Source organism: Pinus tabuliformis, chromosome 8, assembly GCF_031772625.1.
Source record: "Pinus tabuliformis cultivar Carrire ecotype Pingquan chromosome 8, CPIR1, whole genome shotgun sequence".
Taxonomy (NCBI): domain Eukaryota; kingdom Viridiplantae; phylum Streptophyta; class Pinopsida; order Pinales; family Pinaceae; genus Pinus; species Pinus tabuliformis.
Genome location: NC_142294.1, coordinates 1,422,523,027 through 1,422,539,295, shown reverse-complemented (window position 1 = coordinate 1,422,539,295; position 16,269 = coordinate 1,422,523,027).

Here is a 16,269-nt window from a genome sequence, read left to right as displayed (position 1 = left end):
ATCACCAGCCCAATCAAAATCAGTGAAACCAACTAATAGAGGAGATGCTTATGCACTGTAATGAATCCCAAACTGCACTGTACCTCGAACATAACAGAGTATTCTTTTAGCTGCTTTCCAATGACTTTCAAGTGGGTTTTGCATAAACCGAGCAATAAGGCCAACAACAAAGGAAAGGTGAGGATGAGCATGGGTCAGATACAAAAGTTTTCCTACAAATTGATGGTATAAGTTAGCATCAACTTTAGGGGAAGTACAAGTGACTGAAAGTTTGGCTCCAGACTGAAAGGGAGAAGGGGTTGGCTTACATTTTTCCATGTGAAAATGGCGTAGAAGATCACATGCATACTTGGACTGGGAAAGGGAAATACCTTCCTTGGATTGCAAGACTTGAAGACCAAGAAAATAATGCAAGTGTCCTAAGTCTGTCATTTTAAACTTCTTTTTAAGGCTGAACTTCACATGATTTATAAAGTTGGGATCACTACCAGTAAGGATAAGATCATCAACATAAAGAACAAGAATGATAAGAGACTTGCCCACTTTCTTGGTGTAGACAGTATTGTCAGAATAACACCTAGAAAATCCAGTTCCTAAAATAAAGTTATCCATTTTGGCATACCAAGCCTGAGGGGCTTGCGTGAGACCATAAAGGGATTTCTTAAGTTGACATACAAGGCTTGAGTCTGTTTGTATAAAGCCAGTAGGTTGTTCCATATAGATTTCTTCATGCAAGTCCCCATGCAAGAAGGCAGATTTAACATCCATCTGATGGACTTCCCATTTGAAAGAGGCAGCAAGGGAAAGAACAAGGCGGATAGAGTTCATTTTGGAAACAGGGGAGAAGGTTTCAGTATAGTCAATGCCTTCAACTTGTGAAAAACCCTTAGCAACAAGACGAGCTTTATGTTCATTAACTTTTCCATCTGGTCCATACTTGGTTCTATAAACCCATTTGCATCTAACAAGTTTTCGTCCCTTTGGAAGGGGAACAAGATCCCATCTATCATTTGTCAATAATGAGCGATATTCTTCATTCATAGCTATGTCCCAATCTGGATGGCCTGAAGCTTTTGTAAAGGTGTCAGGATCATAATTCGCTGAAGCTTGCGCTAGTAAAGAAGAGGCTCTATCGAACTGAAAATGGGTGCGTTGCTGATCTATGGGATCACCGGCAAGAGCACTTGTTGCATCCTGAGTAGCACAGACCCATTTTGGAAGCTGAGGAGCTGAAGGAGGATCCTGAGAAGGTGGGGGAGGATTGTCATCCTCATTGTCATCATCTAAAGAATATATATTTTCAGAAATAGAAGGGATAGAGAGAGGTGGCACATCCACCAAACTAGGCTCGTAGGCTGACATATTTTCAACAAACTTTACATCTCTTATAATGATAACATTTTTGGACTTAAGTGGAATAAGTCTGTATCCTTTGACATCTTCAGGATATCCAACAAAATACATTTTTCATTCTTAGGTTCTAAAGCTTTATGTTTCTCATCTGGAATATGAGCCCATGCTTCACTTCCAAAAACAGTAAAGTGACTTACATATGGTTTAATTGAGCTCCATGTTTCTTCCGGAGTGATATTCTTTAAAACCTTAGTAGGAGTGCGATTTATTATGTAATTTGCACAGTTAGTTGCTTCTGCCCAAACATTAAGACTAAGTCCTTTAGATTGAAGCATACAATTAGCCATTTCCTTTAAGGTGTGATTCTTCCTTTCAGTTACACCATTTTGTTGTGGAGTATGATGAGCCCCAAAAATGTACAATTATTTGGGCTCATTCAACTTCCTAATTTGGCTTAGTCCACCATTCTCATTTGTTTATTGCATGTTTTTGATTATTTTTATGTTAATAGAGTGAATTTGGTTAGTCATTATGCCAACAAGTCTAATGGGTGCTTTGTGTAGCCTTGTTGGTCAACTTGGAGACAAATTTGAAGGTCTTAATGAGCACTTGGCAGCCAAATTCATGGGAGAACAAGCTAGAGGATTTGTAGGAAGGTGTCTGTTGGCATTATGATTCAGGTGTTGTCCTTGATGGCAAACTCATTCAGGTGGTAAATCAAGAAGGACGCAGGAAATATGTTCAGCAAGTGCGTCCCCGCAGGTATACCATACAGAACCCGCGTCCAGGGACGCAGGCCAGCCGTTCAGCAGGTGCGTCCGCCCAGTGCACACATTTCAAGGCAGAGAAAAGCACGTGGGGGTTTCTTGTGTGGTATCTAGCCGACGGTTTTTGTGTTTCTATGGTGTCGGCTCGTGGTATTGTTCCACGCTTTGGGGAGAAGCTTGCCTATATAAAGCCAAGGAGTTCATTTGGATTAGGTATCATCTTGGTTGAACATCTCTTGGTGAGATCTAGTCCAAATCTATAAGGGCGAATCTTCTAATGGACTACGATCTATATGGCGCATGATCAGATCTGTGGATCTGAGTGTTTGGGTTGGTTCTGAAGTCCTCTTATCTTCTATATCTGAAGGGACGCAGATTCAGTGAAGGGAAAGTGCGCCGGGACGCAGTACAGTAAAGGCTCAGGTGCGTCTCTGAAGCGAAAGACGCGGCGCGATAGTGTTGCTGGGTGCGTCGGTCGCAGAAAAGCAAAGAGGAACAGTGCGTCTGCACGCAGAACAGCATATGGTACACTGCGTCCAGTCGCAGGCCACAGAAAGAAAATATGCGTCCCTGTCTTAAGATGATCTGTTGACTGTATATTTCTGTCCATAAGGTGTTCTGGGTTGTTTCTGTAATTACTGATCTGATATCTGTAGTAGACTGTATCTATTGTATACTTGTTGATCATTTGATTCTTCATGAAAAGAAGTAGGGGGTTGTAGCTCCCTTCCAGGAGAGACTGGAAAACGAGAGAGAGTTGTAGCTCTCTGCAGGTTGCAGCCTGCGTGCTGGTAAAGGACTGCACCAGTACAAAATCATTGTAAAAAGAATTTCTTGAAAGAAGATAGAGACATATTGCAGCAGGTGGTTTTTCTCCCGCATTGGGTTTCCACCTTACATCTTGTGTTCTTTGGTGTGACTGTCTATTTTCTTTATTCATGCTCATTGTTTTATGGTACTGATATGCAAGAATATTTCAAAAGATCAAATAAGGAAGATTTGGTAAATTGCTAGATAATACTGATTCACCCCCCCTCTCAGTATTATTTCCAACAATTGGTATCAGAGCAGGTCCTTCAGAAAAGCTTGATCGCTTGAAGGTAGATCGTTCATCATGAGCAACTACGAGAGAGAAGCATCAATCAGGCCACCCGTCTTTGATGGGACAAACTTCAATTATTGGAAGGTAAGAGTTACTGCATATCTTCAATCTCTTGGTACAGAAGTTTGGAACATTGTAGAATCAGGCTATGCCTTTCCTTCAGCTACTCCTACAGATCCAGCTGAGAAAAAGCAGTATGAAACAAATGCAAAAGCAGTCAGTACTCTATTAGGAAGTATATCTCAAACAGAGTTCATGAAGGTCATGCACTTCAAATCAGCAAAAGAGATATGGGACAAAATGATCACTAGCTATGAAGGAGATGAACAGGTAAAAGAAGCTAAACTTCAAACTCTCAGGATTCAATATGAGACTCTCAAGATGTATAATGATGAAAGTGTGGCTAATTATTTTCTTCGGGTAGATGAGATTGTTAATTGTATGAAAAATTTGGGTGAAGAAATAAAAGAGACTATAGTAGTTCAAAAGATTCTAAGATCTTTATCCCCCAAGTTTGAATCTAAAGTATCTGCAGTAGAAGAAAAGGAAAATCTCCGTGTTCTCACTATGTCTCAGCTGCATGGAATTCTAACTGCTTATGAAATGAGAAAGGGAGGTCCATCAGACAGAAGGGAAGCTGCTTTTAAAGCATCAGGCAAAGAAGATCACTATGAAGCAAGTCATGTTCCAGAAGAAGAGGAAGAAGAATCAAATTTTGTCAGAAATCTTCAAAGGGGTTCTGGAAGGTTCAGAGGTAAGCTACCTTTCAAATGTTTTGCTTGTGGAAGAGTAGGTCATTATGCTGCAAAATGCTCTTATAAGGATAAAGGAAAGGAACCAGTTAGATGGAACAAGAAACAGAGTGCAAATAAGAAAAGCTACTACACCCATGAAGATAGTGATGGCTTATCAAACAGTGATGAAGATGAACAAGGTAACAAATATAGATTGTTAATGGCATTTGAAGATGATGATTATGAGGATGCTGTAGATGTGGATAACCTTTATGATGAAATTACTAGACTCAAGAGATGTATAGAAGAAAAGAACATGATTATTGATACTCTACAATTTCAAATTGATGAAAAGGAAAAACATCTTGAAAAATTAGAAGGTGAAATTGTTGGTCTTAGAAAAGAAATTGAGAAAACAAAAACTATTAATCTCAAGTTTGTCAAAGGATCTGAAACTTTGAATGAGATTATCAGTGTGCAGCGGTCTCCACTAAATAAGACAGGTCTGGGCTATAATGGAGAAACTTCTCAAGCATCCACTTCAAAAAGTTATCTTGATGCAGCAAGAAGAAATGAGCAAGAGCACAAGGAAGATCATCAGGTAAAGCAGGGACAAACGTCAAACAGAAACTATCAGGGGCAATCCAGCTTAAGGGTGAACAAAAGCCACAACCAGCCACAGGTAAAATCTTCCCAATTTGGTTCAAGAATAGATGAAAATAGAAATTACAATCAGTTGGCTGGTAGATTCAATAATCGCAGAAACTTCTTCAATGGACAATGCTTTTCTTGCCATAACTTTGGTCACAAAGCAGCTCAATGTGTTGCGTATAAAACAATCATGACTAGGGAAGCTCAAAAACAAAGAAGTATGACAGGGATTACAAAAAGGACCTATAACAACTTTTCAGCTCTTGAAAATGAAGTTGAATGCTCTATTTGCAATAATTTTGGACATGAAGACTTTGAATGCAGAAGCAGGTTTCCGGAAAGAAAGGTACAAGAACAAAAAAAGGAACAAGCCTCAGGCACCAAAACATGGAAAATAAAGGAACCTCAAACAGAAAGATGTGGGATAGCATTCTATGCAGAAGGACAAGAAAATCTATGGTACATTGACAGTGGATGTTCAAAACATATGACAGGTGATAAAGAAAAACTTGAATCTTATTCTAATTTAGAAAAGGGAAAGAAAGTCTCTTTTGGAAATGATACTCCTGCAACTATAAAAGGAAAAGGTATTGCTCCTTTAAAAGAAGATGTTAAGGCTGGAAATGTTTTGTTTGTTGATGGACTAAAGCATAATCTTCTAAGTGTAAGCCAGATGTGTGATCAAAGAACCGAGGTTATATTCAGATCAAATGGATGTCTTGTTCGTGATCTTGATACAGGTAAAACAGTTCTCAAAGGAAAAAGAACTCCAAATAATCTATACATATTTGATGAAGGACAACAACAATGCTATCTAAGCAAGGATGAAGAGCACTGGTTATGGCATCGAAGGTTGGGACATCTAAGCTTCTCACAAATAAGGAAAGCTTGCAAATATCAGGCAGTTCGCGATCTTCCAGATATCAAAATTCCTGACAACACCATATGCAGATCATGTCAGTTTGGAAAACAGACCAGAACTAACTTTCCAGAGAAAGAAGGATCAGCCAGCATGCCTCTTGAGCTAGTACATACAGATGTATGTGGACCATTCAGAAAAAGAACACCTAGAGGAGAGGAATACTTGATATTATTTATTGACGATTTCTCCAGGTTTGTTTGGTTAGGACTTATGAAGCACAAAGATGAAGCTTTCGAAAAATTCAAATCCTTCAAAGCTTTGGTTGAAAATGAATCAGGTCACAAAATTAAGTGCCTCAGATCCGACAGAGGTGGAGAATTTACTTCAAATGAATTTTTCGATTTCTGTGATGAACATGGGATAAGGAGAGAATTTTCTACAGCTAGAACTCCTCAGCAAAATGGAGTAGTGGAAAGAATGAACAGAACAATCCAGCAAATGGCTCGTGCTATGCTTGATGAATCAGGAACTCCTGCAACCTTCTGGGGTGAAGCTGCACATGCGGCAGTTATTATTCTCAACAAGACAAATGTCCGAGTGAACAGCACTCAAACTCCTCATGAGCTCTGGAGTGGTAAAACTCCTTCGGTAAAGCACTTCAAAATCTTTGGGAGCAAATGCTATATCAAGAATACTGAGGAGCAGCTTGGCAAACTTGATCCTAGAGCAGATGAAGGAATTCTTCTTGGCTACTCTCCACATAGCAAAGCATACAAATGCTACAATAAAAGACTTGGCAGAATTGTTGACAGCATTGATGTAGTGGTTGATGAGAAGGGATACATTCCTAGGCAAATACATCGTGAAGACATTGAAGAAGATGAAAGCTACCCTCAAAGACAGAATGATGAAGAAGAAGAACCGCAAGAACAATCTCAAGAAGGACCTCACGAAGAAGCAGAAGAAAGAACAAGAATAGAAGAAAAGACTCCATCCAGATATGTTCAAAAGAACCATCCAGAATCTCAGATCATGGGACAAAAAGAAGCAGGTATACAAACTAGAAGAACAGTTGCAGAAGCTTCAAGTTATTTGGCATTACTCTCCTCTACTGAACCACAAAATGTGAAAGAGGCATGCAAAGATGAATGTTGGGTGAAAGCAATGGATGAAGAACTTGAGCAAATCGAAAAGAACAACACTTGGGAGCTGGTTCCTAGACCAAAGGATAAGAATGTTATCGGAACAAAATGGGTTTTCAAAAATAAATTGAATGAAAATGGAGAAGTAATTAGAAACAAAGCCAGACTTGTTTGTAAAGGGTATGCACAGCAAGAAGGAATAGACTTTGAAGAAACTTTTGCTCCTGTTGCAAGACTTGAGGCCATCCGAATGTTTCTTGCTCTCTCAAGTTGTCAGAACTTCAAAGTATTTCAAATGGATGTGAAATCAGCCTTTCTGAATGGAGACTTGGATGAAGAAGTGTACATTGAACAGCCAGATGGTTTCATTCTTGGAAACGATCCAAATCTTGTATGCCGATTAAAAAAGGCTCTCTATGGTCTCAAACAAGCTCCAAGGGCTTGGTACTACCGGTTGGACAAATATCTTCATCAACAAGGTTTTTCAAAAGGTTCAGCAGATAGCAATCTTTATATAAAAGTTGAAAATGACAAATTACTAATACTTGTTGTGTATGTAGATGACATTATTTTTGGCAGTAATGAAGAAGCTATGAGTCAAAGCTTTGCCTCGGTCATGCAGAAAGAATTTGAGATGTCCTTGCTAGGAGAACTGACATACTTCCTTGGTTTGCAAATCCAACAAAAGAAAGGAGGAATCTTTTTATCTCAAACCAAGTATCTCAAGCAGATTTTGAAGAAATATGGCATGGAAGATGCAAAACCAGTATGTACACCCATGGTCACAGGATGTAGTCTCAGTGCAAATGATGAATCTGCAGCAGTACATCAACCAACCTACAGATCTATGATTGGAAGTCTACTATATTTGACAGGTACCCGACCAGACATCATGCATGCAGTTGGAATAGTTGGAAGATTTCAGGCAAATCCAAAGGAGACTCATCTTCAAGCAGTGAAGAGAATCTTCAAATATCTTCAAGGGACTCAAAATTATGGCCTATGGTATCCTAGAGATACAGATCTCACTCTTCATGCTTATACAGATGCAGATTGGGCCGGAAGCGTGGATGACAGGAAAAGCACAAGTGGTGGTGCATTCTTTATGGGTTCCAGACTGGTATCTTGGTTCAGCAAGAAACAGAGTTCAATTGCCTTGTCTACAGCTGAAGCGGAATATGTTGCTGCCGCATCTTGTTGCACCCAACTTCTTTGGATGATGCAGACTTTGCAGGATTATCAAATCACTTGTACACCTCCTATTCCTATCTTATGTGACAACACAAGTGCAATCAGCATCTCAAAGAATCCGGTTATGCATTCAAAAACCAAGCACATACCAATCAAGTACCATTTTCTCCGGGAACAAGTACTTGAACAGAAGGTCAAGTTGGAGTATGTTCCTTCTAAGGAACAAGTTGCTGATATTTTCACCAAACCGTTGCCCAGGGACACTTTTGAATACCTCAGGCAAAAGCTGGGGGTTGTTGATGCATCATCTCACTGTTGATCATCTTTCTATTGATGGTATAGGCTCAGGGGGAGCACATAATGCATTGTTGGCATTATGGAGAAGGAGATCTTGAAAATAGCTGCAATATGTCTCTGTCTCCTTCATGATGGATTTCTAGTTACAGATCTGGAGAAGCATGAGCATAGGGGGAGCATACCCTTTGCCCTTGATGTCAAAGGGGGAGAATGATGACGCTGAAGATTATGTGGTTGCCATCAAGTCCAAAGGGGGAGTTTGTTGGCATTATGATTCAGGTGTTGTCCTTGATGGCAAACTCATTCAGGTGGTAAATCAAGAAGGACGCAGGAAATATGTTCAGCAAGTGCGTCCCCGCAGGTATACCATACAGAACCCGCGTCCAGGGACGCAGGCCAGCCGTTCAGCAGGTGCGTCCGCCCAGTGCACACATTTCAAGGCAGAGAAAAGCACGTGGGGGTTTCTTGTGTGGTATCTAGCCGACGGTTTTTGTGTTTCTATGGTGTCGGCTCGTGGTATTGTTCCACGCTTTGGGGAGAAGCTTGCCTATATAAAGCCAAGGAGTTCATTTGGATTAGGTATCATCTTGGTTGAACATCTCTTGGTGAGATCTAGTCCAAATCTATAAGGGCGAATCTTCTAATGGACTACGATCTATATGGCGCATGATCAGATCTGTGGATCTGAGTGTTTGGGTTGGTTCTGAAGTCCTCTTATCTTCTATATCTGAAGGGACGCAGATTCAGTGAAGGGAAAGTGCGCCGGGACGCAGTACAGTAAAGGCTCAGGTGCGTCTCTGAAGCGAAAGACGCGGCGCGATAGTGTTGCTGGGTGCGTCGGTCGCAGAAAAGCAAAGAGGAACAGTGCGTCTGCACGCAGAACAGCATATGGTACACTGCGTCCAGTCGCAGGCCACAGAAAGAAAATATGCGTCCCTGTCTTAAGATGATCTGTTGACTGTATATTTCTGTCCATAAGGTGTTCTGGGTTGTTTCTGTAATTACTGATCTGATATCTGTAGTAGACTGTATCTGTTGTATACTTGTTGATCATTTGATTCTTCATGAAAAGAAGTAGGGGGTTGTAGCTCCCTTCCAGGAGAGACTGGAAAACGAGAGAGAGTTGTAGCTCTCTGCAGGTTGCAGCCTGCGTGCTGGTAAAGGACTGTACCAGTACAAAATCATTGTAAAAAGAATTTCTTGAAAGAAGATAGAGACATATTGCAGCAGGTGGTTTTTCTCCCGCATTGGGTTTCCACCTTACATCTTGTGTTCTTTGGTGTGACTGTCTATTTTCTTTATTCATGCTCATTGTTTTATGGTACTGATATGCAAGAATATTTCAAAAGAATCAAATAAGGAAGATTTGGTAAATTGCTAGATAATACTGATTCACCCCCCCCTCTCAGTATTATTTCCAACAGTGTCCCCCTCATTTATGGGCCCTTACCTCGAATTCTCCACCATCAGCTCGGAGTTCAAGGGCCACCGAATCAATCAGCTCAAGGGCAGCCAAGCAAGTCAAGTTGGACTGCTGTTAACTCCAAGTCTTGGGCAGCCAAGTCCCTAACTTTTAGGAGGACTGTTGGGTCCTCAAATTGTATAAATAAGAAGGCTTGGGGCCTCATTTTGGTTAGCTAGTGGTTGGTCATTTTTGGTAGCTAGTTGGTAGTCATTTTTATAGCTAGTTAGTCATTTTGTTTTAGCCATTAGTTAGCTAGCTTGTAGTTCGATTTTTAGGCCATGGATTAGCTTTGCTTTCAGCTCATTCTCAAGCTCTCCTTATGGACAGTTTTGATGTACTTTTCATTTCTTGATTAATAAAGATGGATCCAGCTTTGCACCAGCTCTAAATCTTTCATGGGAGGCTGTAGCTCTTGGGGTTGGGCCCATCTCAAGCGCCCAGTACCTCCCTTGTTTCTCTTTATGTGTGTTTGCTGCGTTCTTGAGAAAAAATCTGCTCTTTAGATTTAATTCATGCTGTGTTACTTAGGTTGCTTTTGATGGTTAAAGTAGTTTCTTATGTTTAAGATAGATTGGTAGGAGTTATTCATGCGTTTATATCTCTTTGATAATGTTTTGTTCACAGGTTGTATGTGATTCTTTTCATGAATAAGGTTGCTGTCCACCGATTGCATTAACTTGTTAGATAGATCACATGATATTTCGATTGCATGCAAGATGTAGTTGGTTTGATCAAATAACCACTATGCAGGGCATCTTCATCACCTCCTCGTTCATTTGAGCCTCGTTCAGATCAGCTCCTCCATCACCAAGTCTGTTTCCTTAGCTCCCATCTTCTCTTTTGCCAAGTAACCTTACCTTCTTCTCCATTGTTGCCTCAACTACCTTAAAGCCAAATCAGCCTTCCACATATCATCTCATCACTCCATCCATCAGTTCCTAGGTCACTTCAGACCCCCATCCTACCTCCATAACCATCCATGCATCTTTCATCAACCATCCATCCTCAAAAACCCAATTCGTAAACATCCTGTAGAAGAATTACAGAACATCCTGTAGAAGACTTACAGGACTTTCCTGTAGAAACCCCTGCAGACTTCCTGTAGAAGTTCATGAACACGGTTGCATGTCATCCAGACTTTGTGAAACTCTCAGAAAGGATACTGGGGATCCCTTAGACTCTCTCTGTACCATCCCAACCTTTCCCAAAGCATTTCATCCCTTGATCCATCCCTGCACAGTGGAAAACTAGTTAGAAGCACATGCATGATAATTTCAACAACTTAATCAAAAATACAAAAAGATGTTTTCTTCAGATAGTGATAACGTAGACACATGCATTTTACTTTCCTAGAAGTAATGGCATCTCTTTTCGTTGTTTGCATTCTTTCCTTTGCATCAGTGGGACTAGCTGGTAGAATTAGGGTTTGCTAGGGTTTGTGTTTCTTTTTAGCTTTCAGTTCATTTTTGTCAAGTAGATTAGTCTCCTTTGAGCTAGCTTTCGTCCATCATTGATAAAGCTTCTTCTGTGAGCCTATAGAAGTTGGCTTGAGCCCTAGCGGACTTGTGCAAGCTGACCAAGTGACAGCTGTGACAAGAGCTAGTACTTGTGCATACAGCACCGTCGCTTCCAAGTTTGTACGAACTACCGGGTTGATAAAATGAGAGACAGGAAGCTCCAGGAGTTGTAGCATTATTGCTACAATACTGGAGCTCACCAGAGTATATGGAACAGTATGTTGCATTTGAATTCCATTCTTAGTGCAAAAGTTGATGAATTTGTTGTTAACATATTCTCCACCATTATCAGATCTTAGCTTAAGAATTTGATGTCCAGATTGTTTTTCAACAAAGGCCTTAAAGACCAAGAAGATGTTAAATACTTCACTCTTGAGTTTTAAGAAATATACCCAAGTGCGTATGGAGAAATTATCAATGAAAGTTAAGAAATACTTGTAGCCAGAGAATGAAACAACTAGAAGTGGACCACATAAATCACTATGCACAAGCTGTAAAGGGGCTGAGGCGTGCTAAGAGGCACATTTTTCAAAACTATCCCGATGATGTTTTCCGAGTACACATCCGAAACAAACACCATCTCTGCAAGATACCATTAGAAGACCTGTCAACATATTTTCTTTACATAGATTCTGAAGGGAGTGATAGTTTAAGTGACCAAACCGCTCATGCCAAAGTTTGCTCACTTCATCATTATGAGCAACAAATACCGAGGGAAGATTTGATGACCCAAAGTTGTTAAACTTATACAATCTTGTAGAATTATTAGTAATGCCAATAGCTAAAATCTGTCTAGGATCTCTTAAGTCCTTAATTACAACATCGTGAGGTGAAAATTCAACGATTTTACCTTCATCTGAATGAGTTGTCTGATATATAGGTAAAAGGTTGCAAGATAAGGTTGGAACACATAATACATCATTGAATTTACCATCGTCTATATGAACAGTTCCAGTCACTACAACACTAAGAAATCTATCATCACCAACATATATATTTTTGGTGTTACAATCATTTAAAGAAGAAAACATGGCTTTGTTTTTGGCCATGTGATAAGAAGCTGCAGAATCAATGAACCACTCATGAGAATGAGAAGAATAAGATACATTTAGTGCATATCCAGATCGAGATGCTTGACAACCACATGTAGAAAGTGCTATTCCTGAAGATGAAGTTAAAGTTGCTGAGTGCTCCAAATGGATGTTATGCTTCTTCATCGTTGCTTCCAAGGCTTCCATCTTCTTAAAGCATTTGGATTCTAAGTGGCCATCTTGATTACAAAAGTGGCGATGTCTATCAGTCTTCTTCCCTTTGTTTCTATTTGCCTTATCATTTTGTTGAAATGATTTTTCATTTTGAGACTGAAATGGCTTAAGACCCTTGTTTGGTTTAGGACCATTTTTTTTAGGATACGACTTCTTAGAATTCTTTGAATTTGGTTGCTGCTGGGTGGGTAATGCTTTCTTTGAAGAGTTTCCAAGATTAAGAAGACCAAGATGTAAGAGTTTTTCTTGTTCTCTTATTAAAGAATCACAAAAAGTATCGAATGAAAGGGACTTGTAGTCTTGTCCTTGAGAAATGAAGGCTTCTCTTGTAGAATGGAAGGTGGAAACAAACACAGAGTATGCTGATCCCAACTTAATAAGAATGGAATAGATAAGGTTATCGTCTTCTTTCTTAACCTTAACATCTTCCAAGAGAAGTCTAAGGGTCTTGAACTTGGATAAAAAATCTTCAATGGAAGAAAAATTATTGGGGTCTAATGTAAGCAACTCATTTTTGAGTTGATGGGCTCCAAGTTCATTTTTAATTCAAAAAATTTTAGTGATCTGTTGCATTGCTTCATTAGGAGTATCAAGTTCTGCGATATGGAATCTAAGGTCTGGAGAAATAGACATCTCTATCAACCCACGTGCTTGATCTTGCCTATTTTCCCATTTGGCTGCCTTATCTTCATCTTTCGGTTTGGTTTCTTGGCCTGAGGCTATTCTGTAAAGACCTTTACTTCTAAGTAAACCCACAATGTAGGACCACCATTAAAAGTAGTTGGTGCTGTCAAGGATAACTTGGCATGGACTTTCCATTTTAACAGAGACTGAAACTATAGATACTGAAATTAAGTGTTCCAATGGAAAGATCTTGAAAAATTAGGCTGATTAAAAAAAAAAGGGCTCTAAAAACGGCTTCCAGATGAAGAAGTTATGACTTTTTGAAGAAAAGTTGTTGAAAATGCCGACGAAGTGCGGGAATGTGCATGAATGAATGATAGTGTTATATTTAAAAATAAATCCATCTATTTATTTCATTGCCTGGATCTGATTCGTCATTTTGTCTTGAGGATGAACCACACTGGTTGGTTCAAAACTCGTCGACGATATTACTCCTATGTGATTTTTTCCGAAAGATTTTGTTATTATTAATATGGATCACAGAAGTCTAAACTCCAAAAAAAAAAAAAAATATTATTATCTTTAATTTAAAGTTTAGTTAAATAATTAATTAAAAAAGCGAAAATAAATGTCGATTTAATATTTATTTCAATAAAAATAATTGCACTTCTAGTTTAGTATGGAGGAGATGTTGTAGGATTTAGTTATACTATGTTATGTGACATGTTATGTAAACATTTTCACTCTCTCCAATTACATAAAAATAAAAATAATTAATAATTATAATTATTAATTAAAATATTTTGAATTAGTCAAATTACATAAAATTAAAAATATAAATAAAATAAAATATTAAAATTAATAATTATTAAACCATTTTAGATTTATGTTAATTATGAATCTATGAAGTGTGGATAGGTTCAAAATTTCAAAAGTGTAAACCTTTCCTCAAGTTCTGCAGTGAATAAGAATTTGCACTTTAAGACATTTGAACTCTAGACACTAATAAATTCATAGTTAAAATAAATCTAGAATTGTATAATACATTAAGAATTTTGCAGTGAATAAGAGAGTTGCACTTTAAGACATAAGAAGAGACAACTTCAGAAAACATGTACATGGAGTCAAGGAAATGGAGAAAGCTTAAATAATTCAAAAAAGAAAAGGGAAAAAATATAATTTGACATCAATTTTAATAAAACTATATAATAAACAACTTCACGACACTTGGATAAAGTCAAGGAATGGGAAAAACTTAAATAGTTAACATAGAAAATAAAGAAAAAAAATATTAATTTAAATAAAAATAATAGGCATAATTTAATTTATAGACGAAATAATTTTTTCACAAAAATCTTAAGGTGCGATTTCAAGTAAAAATATGATTTTTTCCTATTTAAAATACATTTTTGAATACATAAATATATTAACATTTTAAAAAATAAAACTCTTAAATTCCAAATATTAAACCATTTAAACTCAAATTTTAAAAAAACTTTACTAAATTTTAATTAAAATTAATTAAAAAAATAATATCATGGAAAAAATCATTTACTTTGCTAAAATAATATAACGCATTGCGGACGCGACTTCACGGCATTCGCACGGAGTAAAGGGAATGGGGGAAAAGGAAGGGACATTCGCAAGGGGTCAAAAGGCCACTGAGAAAATTGTGGAAATTATGTGGGCGAATCTTTCGGTGGGCAAACGTTTTGTTAGAATTATGATTTTAAAATTGTTAATAAATTTAAAAAGGCTATTTAACGGTAATACATGGGACGAGTGACGGTAATATGTGTTGGAATTTGATGGTAAAATATTCATAATTGGATATTTGTTTATAAATATAATCATTATCTATAAAAGTGAAAATTTTAAATAATTAATTAAATATATGAATTATTTTAATAAAAAAAAATAAAATATATCTATATATATTATTAAAATTATATTTTAAATATTTGCGCTTACCGGGCTTTGGATTGACGGTGAATGGGTGCGATGTTAAGGCACTCCTTGCGATAGGTCACCGGTTCAAATCCCCCGTGGGTACTTAGGTAGTCTAAACTAGAAAAAAAAAAAAAAAATTATATTTTAAATATTTGTGAAATTAAAAAATTATTAATTAATTAAATAAATTATTAAAATTATTTTTTAAGTTTTAAGGTTTTTTTTTTTTCCTAGTTTAGACTACGTAAGTACCCACGGGGGATTTTTTAAGTTTTAAGGTAGGTTGTAATAACCTTCTTCCATCGGCCTGGAGTATGCCGTAAAACTGCTTCTGCTTGGCTAAGAGCTCGTCTTCCTCGGACGTAAGGAAACAGGTTAACGGCCCAAGACCTAGAGGCATCTAGCAGGAGTGAGAGCCTGCTCCCGATTACAGACCACCAGCAGGGTTATGCCAGGTGGCGTGGTTTTCCTATTTAACAGTGATGAGTCAAGCCCAGCGTTCGCGGATAGCAGCCAGAGATGGCTGTCCTCACTGTTGGTTTGACACTTGAGTTGATAGGTTTTACCACCTTCGGAAAAAAAAAAAATAACCTTCTTCCAAAGTAAAGAATTGATGCAAAAAATTCTCTTTTATCATGGTCTGTTATTTTTAGACAACTTGGACATCATCATGGTAATGAGCTTTCTTGGTTTTCTTTTATAAGAACTTACAATTATAATTGGCAGGATATTTTTGGGCCTCTCATTCAAGGTTGGAATTTGATGGGTAAATTGCTCGTCATGCGGTGATTTGCTTTTGAAATATTAGTTAAAAATTATAAAACTGTCAAGAATCTGCCTTGAAACTATGAAAACAGATGGAAAATTCCGAAAAACTTCATGGACTCATTTGTTCTTCCAATACAAGTTAAAAATTACAAAACTGTCAAAAATCTACATTAAAACTATATAAAAACAGATGGGAAACTCCGAAAAACCTCAAATTCGACGAACTGATTTTTTTTTTTTAAATTCCAACCCTGCTCTCATTATAAGGGAAAATGGATATTTAAAGCCGCTTCCGCTTTTCTGCTTTTTCATTGATTAGAACTCTGGGCTTTGCAAAAACGATTGGAAAGGCGTATAAAACGTGCAATTGTGGTTTGTATTTTATTGTGTCACTATTTTGGACCAGACGGACCCCAAATTCAATTTCATGATCAGATCACGCTGCCCTTTTATTATCTACAGGATTTCAAAAGTTAATAGATTTTGTAGTGGTTGAAAGCTATTGTTTTCTGATTTTGACATTAAATGTAGTAAAACACTACATAAATTTTGCAATTCTGGGTGAAGTGATCTGTTTTATA